This window comes from Lepisosteus oculatus, chromosome 14 (assembly GCF_040954835.1).
Source record: "Lepisosteus oculatus isolate fLepOcu1 chromosome 14, fLepOcu1.hap2, whole genome shotgun sequence".
In the NCBI taxonomy this organism is placed as follows: domain Eukaryota; kingdom Metazoa; phylum Chordata; class Actinopteri; order Semionotiformes; family Lepisosteidae; genus Lepisosteus; species Lepisosteus oculatus.
In genome coordinates this window covers 44,240,057-44,253,415 of record NC_090709.1, presented here as the reverse complement: position 1 = coordinate 44,253,415, position 13,359 = coordinate 44,240,057, and the positions used below count along the sequence as shown (strand labels likewise).

Sequence of the window (13,359 nt, the reverse complement as noted above, 5' to 3'; positions counted from 1 at the left end):
GGCTTTGCGCACTGCCGAAATAGCTCAGTTGGGAGAGCGTTAGACTGAAGATCTAAAGGTCCCTGGTTCGATCCCGGGTTTCGGCATTTTGTTTCATCGCGCCCTTTGTTCCTCTCTCCAGCGCCACCTGCCTAAAGTGACGCGTCCCTTTCTCAGCCCGAAACGCAAGCGAGACACCAGCAGCAGTCCCTACAGGTTTCCGTAGTGTAGCGGCTATCACGTTCGCCTAACACGCGAAAGGTCCCCGGTTCGAGACCGGGCGGAAACAGCCTCGTTTTGCACGCTCCTGTACTTCACAGAGGTCTTGAGCGACCGGTCATTTGTTCCCAATGTATTTCCGGTGCCTTCGTGCACTCTTGTACCAAACGCACGTTCCTTCTGTACGCGGAGCCGATCATTTGCAATTGGGCTGTGCCGACAGACCAGGTCGAGCTCTGTCGGCTCAAAAGCAGCGCAGGACCTGCAAGAACAACAGAAAGATTAGCATCCAGCGGGGGCCTCTTAGTGAGCCCAAGAGCTCATCAAGAATCGGCTCCAGCAACAGGGCTGGGCGCATTGTTCCATTCTCCGCCCACTCTCGGTGTAAACAAGTCCCTCCTGGTCTCTGCTTGAAATGCACTTTCCTGCGTTTGCTTTGGTGTAACTGGCTTCCCCTGCATGGGCGAATGTGAAGAAGATCCTTAGTAAGTCATTGAAGAAAACCGAGAAGAGGTCGGAGTGGCCTCTGTCGTTCATCAACGATCCAGTCAGGCAGTACTCCTCTGTAAAGCGCCGTTCGTTCACGTCGATTGGCTTTTTTTTGCCTTCATTCGCGCGAGTAGTAAAAGCAGACGCCCCTATTCTGCCGTGACCCGGATTCGAACCGGGGTTGTTGCGGCCACAACGCAAAGTACTGACCACTATACGATCACAGCGAGTTACCGAGACACACGCGGCAGGGCGGAAAGGGCTGTGCTCTCTTCGTGTGACATAATTCGGAAAAGTCCTGACGTTGCATTTCAACTGAGCCCCAGTATACATCGACCCTTCGACACTCTGAGTGACAACTCTCTTGCGTGTTTTCTCATATTTATGTAGTTTGCTTGCTTGATGCCGTGAACAGCATGGTTGTTCGCTGCCATATAGTCTAGCGGTTAGGGTTCCTGGTTTTCACCCAGGCGGTTCGACTCGGTTTTGCCTCCTGCTTTCCAAAAGATCAGCACCGTGTACGAAAGAGCCGCATTAAAACTACTCGAACGTGCAAAACGTGCGAGAAGAGGGGGCGCTTGTTTCCAACCGAAACTTCTCGCGTGTGAGACGAGCTGATCATCGCTGTGGGAGGGTTACTCTGGTAGACAGGGCTGACCTTCGGCAATAGGATTTATAGTCTCCAAGATGATATTTGCACTTTCTGGAGAGGCGATTTTCTCCACTTCAGTAGCCCGATTTCGTCGATTGCGTGGAGAGGGCTGTAGAATGTGGCGCCGCCTTTCCTGCTCCGTCCATGACAGGCGTGCTGGTCTCTGGAGAGAGAGCACGGTCCATCAGCGCACTCCAATAAAGGCACTGGAAGCAGCTAAATCGCATTGGCGAAGCTCAGCGCTGGGCCGCTGGGCACGTCTTACCACCGTTTCCGTAGTGTAGTGGTTATCACGTTCGCCTCACACGCGAAAGGTCCCCGGTTCGAAACCGGGCGGAAACAGACATCTTTTGTCGCCAGGCACAAAAGGGGATTGGGGATTCGCCTAGCGCTGTGATCGAACAGACCCACTGGACCCACCTCTTAGTGTGGCGGGATCTGCACAGTGCATGTCACAGCGCATCCTGCTTTCACTTCAAGGCGCGTCCTGATGCACCCCAGTCTCCCGCGTGACAGGTGGGGACAGGTGACAGGTCCTATACTAACGAGGAAGACATCGCTCTCTCCGACCCCCGGCATCGTGTCCCGACCCACCGTGCTGGAAGCCGACGCGTGCTGTGATTCCTTTACGGAGCAGAAATGACAACCGAGGAGCCGAGAGATCATTTCAGCATTTCGCGTCTGAACGGAAAACACAAACGACCAACTCGGAATGACTTGCCTTTGACGCTTCTCAAAGCGTTCTTTGTGCATCGAACAGACCCACTCACCTCTTAGTGTGGCGGGATCTGCACAGTGCATGTCGCAGCGCTTCCTGCTTTCACTTCAATGTGCTTCCTGATGTCGAGTCGACTGCCGTGCGGAGGCTCTGAAAGCGAGAGCAATGAAAAGGTGCACGACGCTGTGAAAGAAAACAGAGAAGTGAAAGGCAGTCATTTCTCTAAGGAGGTGAAAGAAAAGCTACTCCCCGTCGGGGAATCGAACCCCGGTCTCCCGCGTGACAGGCGGGGATACTTGCCACTATACTAACGAGGAAGACATCGCTCTCTCCAACCCCCGGCATCGTGTCCCGACCCAGCATGCTGGAAGCCGACGCGTGCTGTGATCCCTTTACGGAGCAGAAATGACAACCGAGGAGCCGAGAGATCATGTCAGCATTTCGCGTCTGAACGGAAAACACAAACGACCAACTCGGAATGACTTGCCTTTGACGCTTTTCAAAGTGTTCTTTGTGCACGACGACTGCGCCGCCTAGCAGATACAAAGGGGTTGTACAACTTTGAACTAGCAAATGGAAGAGGGCTAAGCCCCCTCTCTTTTAGCCCAGGTTCGATCTGTCTCCCAGAATCACCAGGGCGCACACACACACACCCGTGCCGTTGAAGTGCTCTGCTTCATTTCTAAGTGCAACTCAACATTCACTCCTACCCCGAGTGCAGAAAAGACAGCATCCACAGCAACAGCAGCTCAGGTCTCTGCACAGGAGCTAAGCTGCCCTCATCTCCTCTGCTCTGCGGCTCCTGCGGAGTGGAGTCCTGCCTGGAGCCGTGTTTGCAGGCGGCGGCTCCCCGCGCCCTGTCTGGGCGTCGTGTCCAAGAGCTCCTGGGAGGAAGAGCGAGCCCTCCCACTCGGGGGCTTTTCCACGGTCTGTGTGAGGAGGGGCGGGTGTGTCCAGTAGCTTATCGAGCGGAAGCCTGGGGCGGCGGAGAGCTGTGATCGTGCAGACCTTGAGGTGTCACCTCTTTGTCTGCTTTCCCGCCCCCCCTCCGCCCAAGCTCTGCTCCAAAGTAGCCCGGCAACCCCTCACACCTGCACGTGTCACAACCTAAGGTGCGGTCATGAGACACCCATGGCGTGTCGTTCTGTTCTTGCTAATTGTTTCCTGCCCGTCGCAGGCAGGAGTCCATGCGAGGAAGATGCGCTGGACAGAGCTCAGAGGGCGCAGCTGGGTGGCTTTCCTTCTGAGTGACGTTCCTGCAACACTCTCCCGCTACTCTTGGTGCGCTCATGCCACAACACAGGAAGGCTGGAGCAGGTGGCTGTGGGCTTTGCGCACTGCCGAAATAGCTCAGTTGGGAGAGCGTTAGACTGAAGATCTAAAGGTCCCTGGTTCGATCCCGGGTTTCGGCATTTTGTTTCATCGCGCCCTTTGTTCCTCTCTCCAGCGCCACCTGCCTAAAGTGACGCGTCCCTTTCTCAGCCCGAAACGCAAGCGAGACACCAGCAGCAGTCCCTACAGGTTTCCGTAGTGTAGCGGCTATCACGTTCGCCTAACACGCGAAAGGTCCCCGGTTCGAGACCGGGCGGAAACAGCCTCGTTTTGCACGCTCCTGTACTTCACAGAGGTCTTGAGCGACCGGTCATTTGTTCCCAATGTATTTCCGGTGCCTTCGTGCACTCTTGTACCAAACGCACGTTCCTTCTGTACGCGGAGCCGATCATTTGCAATTGGGCTGTGCCGACAGACCAGGTCGAGCTCTGTCGGCTCAAAAGCAGCGCAGGACCTGCAAGAACAACAGAAAGATTAGCATCCAGCGGGGGCCTCTTAGTGAGCCCAAGAGCTCATCAAGAATCGGCTCCAGCAACAGGGCTGGGCGCATTGTTCCATTCTCCGCCCACTCTCGGTGTAAACAAGTCCCTCCTGGTCTCTGCTTGAAATGCACTTTCCTGCGTTTGCTTTGGTGTAACTGGCTTCCCCTGCATGGGCGAATGTGAAGAAGATCCTTAGTAAGTCATTGAAGAAAACCGAGAAGAGGTCGGAGTGGCCTCTGTCGTTCATCAACGATCCAGTCAGGCAGTACTCCTCTGTAAAGCGCCGTTCGTTCACGTCGATTGGCTTTTTTTTGCCTTCATTCGCGCGAGTAGTAAAAGCAGACGCCCCTATTCTGCCGTGACCCGGATTCGAACCGGGGTTGTTGCGGCCACAACGCAAAGTACTGACCACTATACGATCACAGCGAGTTACCGAGACACAGGCGGCAGGGCGGAAAGGGCTGTGCTCTCTTCGTGTGACATAATTCGGAAAAGTCCTGACGTTGCATTTCAACTGAGCCCCAGTATACATCGACCCTTCGACACTCTGAGTGACAACTCTCTTGCGTGTTTTCTCATATTTATGTAGTTTGCTTGCTTGATGCCGTGAACAGCATGGTTGTTCGCTGCCATATAGTCTAGCGGTTAGGGTTCCTGGTTTTCACCCAGGCGGTTCGACTCGGTTTTGCCTCCTGCTTTCCAAAAGATCAGCACCGTGTACGAAAGAGCCGCATTAAAACTACTCGAACGTGCAAAACGTGCGAGAAGAGGGGGCGCTTGTTTCCAACCGAAACTTCTCGCGTGTGAGACGAGCTGATCATCGCTGTGGGAGGGTTACTCTGGTAGACAGGGCTGACCTTCGGCAATAGGATTTATAGTCTCCAAGATGATATTTGCACTTTCTGGAGAGGCGATTTTCTCCACTTCAGTAGCCCGATTTCGTCGATTGCGTGGAGAGGGCTGTAGAATGTGGCGCCGCCTTTCCTGCTCCGTCCATGACAGGCGTGCTGGTCTCTGGAGAGAGAGCACGGTCCATCAGCGCACTCCAATAAAGGCACTGGAAGCAGCTAAATCGCATTGGCGAAGCTCAGCGCTGGGCCGCTGGGCACGTCTTACCACCGTTTCCGTAGTGTAGTGGTTATCACGTTCGCCTCACACGCGAAAGGTCCCCGGTTCGAAACCGGGCGGAAACAGACATCTTTTGTCGCCAGGCACAAAAGGGGATTGGGGATTCGCCTAGCGCTGTGATCGAACAGACCCACTGGACCCACCTCTTAGTGTGGCGGGATCTGCACAGTGCATGTCACAGCGCATCCTGCTTTCACTTCAAGGCGCGTCCTGATGCACCCCAGTCTCCCGCGTGACAGGTGGGGACAGGTGACAGGTCCTATACTAACGAGGAAGACATCGCTCTCTCCGACCCCCGGCATCGTGTCCCGACCCACCGTGCTGGAAGCCGACGCGTGCTGTGATTCCTTTACGGAGCAGAAATGACAACCGAGGAGCCGAGAGATCATTTCAGCATTTCGCGTCTGAACGGAAAACACAAACGACCAACTCGGAATGACTTGCCTTTGACGCTTCTCAAAGCGTTCTTTGTGCATCGAACAGACCCACTCACCTCTTAGTGTGGCGGGATCTGCACAGTGCATGTCGCAGCGCTTCCTGCTTTCACTTCAATGTGCTTCCTGATGTCGAGTCGACTGCCGTGCGGAGGCTCTGAAAGCGAGAGCAATGAAAAGGTGCACGACGCTGTGAAAGAAAACAGAGAAGTGAAAGGCAGTCATTTCTCTAAGGAGGTGAAAGAAAAGCTACTCCCCGTCGGGGAATCGAACCCCGGTCTCCCGCGTGACAGGCGGGGATACTTGCCACTATACTAACGAGGAAGACATCGCTCTCTCCAACCCCCGGCATCGTGTCCCGACCCAGCATGCTGGAAGCCGACGCGTGCTGTGATCCCTTTACGGAGCAGAAATGACAACCGAGGAGCCGAGAGATCATGTCAGCATTTCGCGTCTGAACGGAAAACACAAACGACCAACTCGGAATGACTTGCCTTTGACGCTTTTCAAAGTGTTCTTTGTGCACGACGACTGCGCCGCCTAGCAGATACAAAGGGGTTGTACAACTTTGAACTAGCAAATGGAAGAGGGCTAAGCCCCCTCTCTTTTAGCCCAGGTTCGATCTGTCTCCCAGAATCACCAGGGCGCACACACACACACACCCGTGCCGTTGAAGTGCTCTGCTTCATTTCTAAGTGCAACTCAACATTCACTCCTACCCCGAGTGCAGAAAAGACAGCATCCACAGCAACAACAGCTCAGGTCTCTGCACAGGAGCTAAGCTGCCCTCATCTCCTCTGCTCTGCGGCTCCTGCGGAGTGGAGTCCTGCCTGGAGCCGTGTTTGCAGGCGGCGGCTCCCCGCGCCCTGTCTGGGCGTCGTGTCCAAGAGCTCCTGGGAGGAAGAGCGAGCCCTCCCACTCGGGGGCTTTTCCACGGTCTGTGTGAGGAGGGGCGGGTGTGTCCAGTAGCTTATCGAGCGGAAGCCTGGGGCGGCGGAGAGCTGTGATCGTGCAGACCTTGAGGTGTCACCTCTTTGTCTGCTTTCCCGCCCCCCCTCCGCCCAAGCTCTGCTCCAAAGTAGCCCGGCAACCCCTCACACCTGCACGTGTCACAACCTAAGGTGCGGTCATGAGACACCCATGGCGTGTCGTTCTGTTCTTGCTAATTGTTTCCTGCCCGTCGCAGGCAGGAGTCCATGCGAGGAAGATGCGCTGGACAGAGCTCAGAGGGCGCAGCTGGGTGGCTTTCCTTCTGAGTGACGTTCCTGCAACACTCTCCCGCTACTCTTGGTGCGCTCATGCCACAACACAGGAAGGCTGGAGCAGGTGGCTGTGGGCTTTGCGCACTGCCGAAATAGCTCAGTTGGGAGAGCGTTAGACTGAAGATCTAAAGGTCCCTGGTTCGATCCCGGGTTTCGGCATTTTGTTTCATCGCGCCCTTTGTTCCTCTCTCCAGCGCCACCTGCCTAAAGTGACGCGTCCCTTTCTCAGCCCGAAACGCAAGCGAGACACCAGCAGCAGTCCCTACAGGTTTCCGTAGTGTAGCGGCTATCACGTTCGTCTAACACGCGAAAGGTCCCCGGTTCGAGACCGGGCGGAAACAGCCTCGTTTTGCACGCTCCTGTACTTCACAGAGGTCTTGAGCGACCGGTCATTTGTTCCCAATGTATTTCCGGTGCCTTCGTGCACTCTTGTACCAAACGCACGTTCCTTCTGTACGCGGAGCCGATCATTTGCAATTGGGCTGTGCCGACAGACCAGGTCGAGCTCTGTCGGCTCAAAAGCAGCGCAGGACCTGCAAGAACAACAGAAAGATTAGCATCCAGCGGGGGCCTCTTAGTGAGCCCAAGAGCTCATCAAGAATCGGCTCCAGCAACAGGGCTGGGCGCATTGTTCCATTCTCCGCCCACTCTCGGTGTAAACAAGTCCCTCCTGGTCTCTGCTTGAAATGCACTTTCCTGCGTTTGCTTTGGTGTAACTGGCTTCCCCTGCATGGGCGAATGTGAAGAAGATCCTTAGTAAGTCATTGAAGAAAACCGAGAAGAGGTCGGAGTGGCCTCTGTCGTTCATCAACGATCCAGTCAGGCAGTACTCCTCTGTAAAGCGCCGTTCGTTCACGTCGATTGGCTTTTTTTTGCCTTCATTCGCGCGAGTAGTAAAAGCAGACGCCCCTATTCTGCCGTGACCCGGATTCGAACCGGGGTTGTTGCGGCCACAACGCAAAGTACTGACCACTATACGATCACAGCGAGTTACCGAGACACACGCGGCAGGGCGGAAAGGGCTGTGCTCTCTTCGTGTGACATAATTCGGAAAAGTCCTGACGTTGCATTTCAACTGAGCCCCAGTATACATCGACCCTTCGACACTCTGAGTGACAACTCTCTTGCGTGTTTTCTCATATTTATGTAGTTTGCTTGCTTGATGCCGTGAACAGCATGGTTGTTCGCTGCCATATAGTCTAGCGGTTAGGGTTCCTGGTTTTCACCCAGGCGGTTCGACTCGGTTTTGCCTCCTGCTTTCCAAAAGATCAGCACCGTGTACGAAAGAGCCGCATTAAAACTACTCGAACGTGCAAAACGTGCGAGAAGAGGGGGCGCTTGTTTCCAACCGAAACTTCTCGCGTGTGAGACGAGCTGATCATCGCTGTGGGAGGGACCGGGGTAAAGTTAGCTTGAAGTTCGAAAACGATTTTGGCACGCCTGTAGCGCTTTCACGAAATCTCTTAGAGTTACAAAAACACTTGCTTTGTGTATAAAATACATTGTGGATGATTTCTCAGCCTTTACTTTTTCGTTTTTATGACATTTTTTTGACCAAGCACGAATATGCTTTTGTCCATATCTCCGCAATGGAAGCACAGAACGCCTTCAAACCAAAAACATTTTAAAGACCACGACTTGTGGATATTTCCACAGCCTTTACATCAAACTATCGGTGAGCTAATTATCTTTTTTTAAACCTCCGGTTTTTCATCGATGCGTAATTACGCACGAACTGGAACCCGTGGGACCGCTGTGTGCACACGTTCACAAAGCAAGAAATACTGTTCAATACGGCTTCATGCGAAAAACCCGTATATGACCATAGGAAGCAGAACAGCGCGGTCTCCAATAACCCAGACTGTAAGCACGGGAATAAAGCTTTGTTTGATTTCTGAAACCCTTCCTTTACGTCCTGTTTTCATTCAGGTAAGGGCCAACTATATTCACAATACTACTGACAGCAGGAAGATTAAAATATTCTTTACTCAGAAGCTTATTAAAAACAGCTCCCATGATGTTCAAACCGACTTTTTACACAGAACACTGACACAGCTTTGTGTTCTGAATCACTTTTTCTCGTGCTTTTATTTAATGTGGCACAATGCACTGGGATAGGGGTATTCTGTTCACAAACCAATAGCATTTAAACCACAGCACCAACAATGCTGCAGGTAAGTGTTTTGCACACTAAGCAGGTCATCTGACTATTCCCAGCTTTGTTTTGGGTTATGGAACCTTTATTTTTTTATGATTTTCTGAAGATAACACTACAGGTGGGATGGGTGGGTTGTCTTCATGGCTCAATAGCATTTCAAATACAGCACCCACACTGCTGAAACCAAGTGTTTTACACACCAGACAGGCCCCCAAACCTCATACAACCTTACTGTGGCTGTGGCCCCTTTAATTTTTTATGATTTTCTGAAGATAACACTACAGGTAATACACTGGGACGGGTGGGTCGTCTTCATGGCTCAATAGCATTTCAAATACAGCACCCACTCTGCTGAAACCAAGTGTTTTACACACCAGACAGGCCCCCGAACCTCGTACAACCTTGCTGTGGCTGTGGCCCCTTTCTTTATTTTTTTATGATTTTCTGAAGATAACACTACATGTAATACACTGGGACAGGTGGGTCATCTTCATGGCTCAATAGCATTTCAAATACAACAGCCACACTGCTGAAACCAGGTGTTTTACACACCAGACAGCCCCCAGAACCTTATACAACCTTGCTGTGGTTGTGGCCCCTTTCTTTATTTTTTTATGAGTTTTTCAATATGGCACCATTAGACAGGCGGTACATGGGGATAGTACATCGTGCTCTTCACGAGTCAATAGCTCTTCAAGCACAACAGCCACAGTGCTGCAACCAGGTGTTTTACACACCAGACAGCTCCCCTAACCTTATACAACCTTGCTTTGAGTTGTTTAACATTTCTTTCAAATCACTTGGGTTCATCAATCATTTGATCATTTTTCAGCGTGGAATAAACCTATTACTTGTTCCTTGGAGATTACCATCTGCTGATAAGATATGATCGCTATATTGACCATATACAATTTCTTGCATAAGGAATTCATATTTTGCATACACCGATCCCCCCGGAGTCCCAAGTGATTCTGGTTTTGGAAAGCTAAAGGACAATGAGCTTCACGATACCAGGGGGACAGTGGGTGGTCAAGTCTCCCCTAAACAATGGATCTTGTCAGATTATGATGTCAGTGCATTTAATAAATGTTGTTGAACTCTCTTTAGCCCAAATACAGAGGAGCCCAGACCCAGAATGTTACACATACTGACAGAGAGTGATCTCATTATGTGTGTTTGGATTTTAACAACTATTTTTATTGTTTGCTAGAACCAAAACAATCTATGTTAGACATTTTCATCTTCAGCCAAAAATACAAACCTGTGTACGTAGTGTGGTGCAGGTTCTTGTCCCATCCTGCTCTTGGTCCAGGTTGGAGGGTTGCACCGATTCTGAATCTTGTAAGCTGGTATGGATGGGTTTGGGGGTGTTGATACCAGAGTGGTCCAGGAGGGGGATTCAGGTGTCTCGGGGGCATTCTTGTTTTTCTATGAGTTCAGGTTGATTCTGTTGGTTCTGTCATGAATCTCCCTCACGCAGGCAAGCGCTCCCGCATTCCCTCGAGCTCTCCCCATACCAAACGTGCACATGTCAATCAGTCCTCTACTTAAACCCTCATCTGTCCCCCGGTCATTGCTCCGATTTGAGATTCTCTCCCGGAGCTTACCTACTAACTACGCCTTTGCCTTACTATGACTTCTCCCCTGGACCTCGACCCCGCTTTTCCGACAACTGCTTTAGCCACTCGATTTTGTACCTTCGCCTGTTTTACGCTTTCTCGGATCCTGACCCCAGCCTGTCTCTTCATTTACGCCTCTGCCTACCGACGCAACTTCTACGCCTTCCCGGACTCCGACCCCTGCCAGTCCCTCGACTACGCCTTCGCCTGTCAATTCTGTGCCTACGCCTGTACTACGCCTTCCCGGACTCGGGCCCCTGCCTGTTTACTCCGACTACGCCTGCGTCTCGCGCCAACCCTACCAAGGGCACCGCATTGGATCCCTATCCTCAGCAGTCAGCCCCTGCGTGACAGGTTCTGAGTGTCTTGGTTACATCCGTTTGTGTGTATAGATGAAAAAGCTATTGAAGAGCACCCCCACACCCCCCACCCGTTGCCATGTTCAAAAAATCCTAAAAAGATAATTAAAGTTGCACACAACAAAGCATGACTGTGAAAGGTCAGGAGGCCTGCCTAGTGAGCACAACACTTGATTACAGTCAAAAAAACAATTAAAAAATAAATAAATGTTCCACAACTCAAAGCGAGGTTGTATAAGGTTAGGGGAAATGTCTGGTGTAAAACACCTGGTTGCAGCACTGTGGCTGTTGTGCTTGAAGAGCTATTGACTCATGAATAGCACCCCCCAATCCCCATGTACCGCCTGTCTAATGGTGCCATATTGAAAAACTAAAATTCTTATTAAAAAAATAAAGAAAGGGGCCACAACCACAGAAAGGTTGTATAAGGTTCTGGGGGCTGTCTGGTGTGTAAAACACTTGGTTTCAGCAGTGTGGGTGCTGTATTTGAAATGCCATTGAGCCATGAAGACGACCCACCTATCCCAGTGTATTACCTGTAGTGTTATCTTCAAAAAATCATAAAAAATTAAAGAAAGGGGCCACAGCCACAGCAAGGTTATATAACGTTAGGGGGCCTGTCTGGTGTGTAAAACACTTGGTTTCAGCAGTGTGGGTGCTGTATTTGAAATGCTATTGAGCCATGAAGACGACCCACCTATCCCAGTGTATTACCTTAAGTGTTATCTTCGAAAAATCATAAAAAAATTAAAGAAAGGGGCCACAGCCACAGCAAGGTTGTACGAGGTTCGGGGGCCTGTCTGGTGTGTAAAACACTTGGGTACAGCAGTGTGGGTGCTGTATTTGAAATGCTATTGAGCCATGAAGATGACCCACCTGTCCCAGTGTATTACCTGTAGTGTTATCTTCAGAAAATCCTAAAAAATATAAAGAAAGGTTCCACAACTCAAAACAAAGCTGGAAAAAGTCAGAGGACCTGCTTAGTGTGCAAAACACTTGCAGCATTGTGGGTGCTGTGGTTTAAATGCTATTGGTTTGTGAACAGAATACCCCTATCCCAGTGCATTGTGCCATATTAAATAAAAGCATGAGAAAAAGAGATTCAGAATGCAAAGCTGTGTCAGTGTTCTGTGTAAAAAATCGGTTTGAACATCATGGGAGCTGTTTTTAATAAGCTGCTGAGTAAAGAATATTTTAATCTTCCTGCTGTCAGTAGTATTTTCAATATAGTTGACCCTTACCTGAATGAAAACAGGGCGTAAAGGAAGGTTTTCAGAAATCAAACAAAGCTTTATTCCCGTGCTTACAGTCTGGGTAATGGGAGACTGCGCTGTTCTGCTTCCTATGGTCATATACGGGTTTTTCGCACGAAGCCGTATTGAACAGTATTTCTCGCGTTGTGAACGTGTGCACACAGCGGTCCCCCGGGTTCCAGTTCGTGCGTAATTACGCATCGATGAAAAACCGGAGGTTTAAAAAAAGATAATTAGCTCACTGATAGTTTGATGTAAAGAGTGTGGAAATATCCACAAGTCGTGGTCTTTAAAATGCATTTGGTTTGACGGCGTTCTGTGCTTCCATTGCGAAGATATGGACAAAAGAATATTCGTGCTTGGTCAAAAAAATGTCATAAAAACGAAAAAGTAAAGGCTGAGAAAGCATCCACAATGTATTTTATACACAAAACAAGCATTCTTGCAACTCTAAGAGGTTTCGTGAAAGCGCTACAGGCGTGCCAAAATCGTTTTCGAACTTCGAGCTAACTTTACCCCGGTGTCGCAAGTGACCTCGTGGCGCAATGGTAGCGCGTCTGACTCCAGATCAGAAGGTTGCGTGTTCAAATCACGTCGAGGTCAGCTGAGGAGTTTGCAGGTGCTGCTGGTGCCGAACCCGGAAATTACACCACGCAGTCGGGTTTTATCTGTACACCACATAGGTAATCTGAACGAAGTAACAGCGCAGTACAGAACACCCAATCAGGAGCTTATGCAGCGAATCATCATGAACACGACAAGAGAAAAGGCACACTGCCCATACGTGAAACATCACGCCCGGCTTTAGAGACAGTGACATCAGAGAATGGAAGTTTCAGACCTCCTTCTTGTTACAGGTTCAAGCAAACCTGAAAGTTAGGGAGTGTTTGGTCTCTTTTGTTTGAAAAAGTGTCTGAAGCCTGTAATTATAATTTGCCCTTTTTTAATTGTGGTTGAAATCCACTCCCATGTACCAAGACCTTACAGTATATTCATGTTTACTTCAATGACTAACGCCATTGGACATTAGTTGGTGTTTTTTTTTTGTAACGATTTGCTATTTCATGCAGGAAAGAAAGGAACCCAGACCCAACGTTTGCTTTCAGGTGGGGTTCATTTACATAACGGACATCTATTTCTGAGGAGCCTGATTTAAATCACACAACCCCGGTAGAAGTCGAATCGACAATCTAATAAACCGAAATCAGACGCGTTATCCATTAAACCACTAGCCCGTCACGTAAATGAATTGCACCATGGTGAGTTCAGCGCCGC

General features: G+C 50.4%; 14 non-coding genes across 14 annotated transcripts; 9 read left to right on the top strand and 5 right to left on the bottom strand.

Moving 5' to 3' along the window:
* Positions 1-13: 13 nt before the first annotated feature.
* Positions 14-86, top strand: trnaf-gaa (transfer RNA phenylalanine (anticodon GAA)). Its single transcript has one exon. It is a non-coding gene; the product is annotated as a tRNA-Phe (tRNA).
* Positions 87-195: 109 nt separating this feature from the next.
* On the top strand, positions 196-268 carry trnav-aac (transfer RNA valine (anticodon AAC)). The gene has a single exon. It is a non-coding gene; the product is annotated as a tRNA-Val (tRNA).
* A 574-nt stretch (positions 269-842) lies between these two features.
* trnah-gug (transfer RNA histidin (anticodon GUG)) lies at positions 843-914 on the bottom strand. Its single transcript has one exon. It is a non-coding gene; the product is annotated as a tRNA-His (tRNA).
* A 694-nt stretch (positions 915-1,608) lies between these two features.
* On the top strand, positions 1,609-1,681 carry trnav-cac (transfer RNA valine (anticodon CAC)). The gene has a single exon. It is a non-coding gene; the product is annotated as a tRNA-Val (tRNA).
* Positions 1,682-2,302: 621 nt separating this feature from the next.
* On the bottom strand, positions 2,303-2,374 carry trnad-guc (transfer RNA aspartic acid (anticodon GUC)). Its single transcript has one exon. It is a non-coding gene; the product is annotated as a tRNA-Asp (tRNA).
* A 1,022-nt stretch (positions 2,375-3,396) lies between these two features.
* trnaf-gaa (transfer RNA phenylalanine (anticodon GAA)) lies at positions 3,397-3,469 on the top strand. Its single transcript has one exon. It is a non-coding gene; the product is annotated as a tRNA-Phe (tRNA).
* Positions 3,470-3,578: 109 nt separating this feature from the next.
* On the top strand, positions 3,579-3,651 carry trnav-aac (transfer RNA valine (anticodon AAC)). The gene has a single exon. It is a non-coding gene; the product is annotated as a tRNA-Val (tRNA).
* A 574-nt stretch (positions 3,652-4,225) lies between these two features.
* On the bottom strand, positions 4,226-4,297 carry trnah-gug (transfer RNA histidin (anticodon GUG)). Its single transcript has one exon. It is a non-coding gene; the product is annotated as a tRNA-His (tRNA).
* Positions 4,298-4,991: 694 nt separating this feature from the next.
* Positions 4,992-5,064, top strand: trnav-cac (transfer RNA valine (anticodon CAC)). The gene has a single exon. It is a non-coding gene; the product is annotated as a tRNA-Val (tRNA).
* A 621-nt stretch (positions 5,065-5,685) lies between these two features.
* trnad-guc (transfer RNA aspartic acid (anticodon GUC)) lies at positions 5,686-5,757 on the bottom strand. Its single transcript has one exon. It is a non-coding gene; the product is annotated as a tRNA-Asp (tRNA).
* Positions 5,758-6,781: 1,024 nt separating this feature from the next.
* On the top strand, positions 6,782-6,854 carry trnaf-gaa (transfer RNA phenylalanine (anticodon GAA)). The gene has a single exon. It is a non-coding gene; the product is annotated as a tRNA-Phe (tRNA).
* A 109-nt stretch (positions 6,855-6,963) lies between these two features.
* Positions 6,964-7,036, top strand: trnav-aac (transfer RNA valine (anticodon AAC)). Its single transcript has one exon. It is a non-coding gene; the product is annotated as a tRNA-Val (tRNA).
* A 574-nt stretch (positions 7,037-7,610) lies between these two features.
* Positions 7,611-7,682, bottom strand: trnah-gug (transfer RNA histidin (anticodon GUG)). The gene has a single exon. It is a non-coding gene; the product is annotated as a tRNA-His (tRNA).
* A 4,933-nt stretch (positions 7,683-12,615) lies between these two features.
* Positions 12,616-12,687, top strand: trnaw-cca (transfer RNA tryptophan (anticodon CCA)). Its single transcript has one exon. It is a non-coding gene; the product is annotated as a tRNA-Trp (tRNA).
* The last annotated feature ends 672 nt before the right edge of the window (positions 12,688-13,359 follow it).